General features: G+C 41.7%; 1 non-coding gene across 1 annotated transcript; it reads left to right on the forward strand.

Moving 5' to 3' along the window:
• The first annotated feature begins 293 nt into the window (after window positions 1–293).
• On the forward strand, window positions 294–400 carry LOC127116644 (small nucleolar RNA R71). Its single transcript, XR_007801452.1, has one exon. It is a non-coding gene; the product is annotated as a small nucleolar RNA R71 (small nucleolar RNA).
• Window positions 401–767: the final 367 nt, after the last annotated feature.

Below are 767 nucleotides of genomic sequence, written 5' to 3' on the forward strand. Positions count from 1 at the left end.
CGGTGGCTGCGGGTGTTATAGTCAAGTTGTCTATCTTTTGAGTAAGAGTGTTTACCTTAGCATTGACATGGTCAAGACTACTTACTTCGTACATACCGCCTTTCGTTGGAGGTTTCTCTATGGAGGTTCTTTCGCTTCCCCATCGGTAATGATTCTAGGCCATACTTTCGATAAGTTGATAGGCCTCATTGTAGGGTTTATCCATCAGTGTGCCACCTGCGGCGACGTCTATTGTCAATCTTGTGTTGTACAAGAGACCGTTGTAAAAGGTATGGATGATCAACCACTCTTCTAGACCGTGATGTGGACAAAGTCTTATCATGTATTTGTATCTCTCCCAAGCTTCAAAAAGTGATTCGTTATCTTTTTGTTTAAACACGTTTATTTGGGCTCTTAGCATAACTGTCTTACTAGGTGAGAAATATCGTGCTAAGAAAACTTTCTTCAAATCGTTCCACGTAGTGACATAGTTGGATGGTAGAGACTGGAGCCAAGCTCTAGCTCTATCTCTTAATGAGAAAGGAAAAAGACGTAGTCTTATAGCTTTAGGGCTGACACCATTTGCTTTCACTGTGTCTGCGTATTGCAAAAACACTGACAAATTAGGTTCGGGTCCTCCGTGGGACTACCTAAAAATTGGTTTTGCTATACGACTGACAACAACGAAGGTTTTAGCTCAAAATTATTAGCCTTAATGGCAGGGGCAGTGATGTTGTTATGTGGTTCATCCTACGAAGGGATGACATAGTACTTAAGAGGACGGTTCT

This window comes from Lathyrus oleraceus, chromosome 1 (genome assembly GCF_024323335.1).
Source record: "Lathyrus oleraceus cultivar Zhongwan6 chromosome 1, CAAS_Psat_ZW6_1.0, whole genome shotgun sequence".
NCBI classification, from domain to species: domain Eukaryota; kingdom Viridiplantae; phylum Streptophyta; class Magnoliopsida; order Fabales; family Fabaceae; genus Lathyrus; species Lathyrus oleraceus.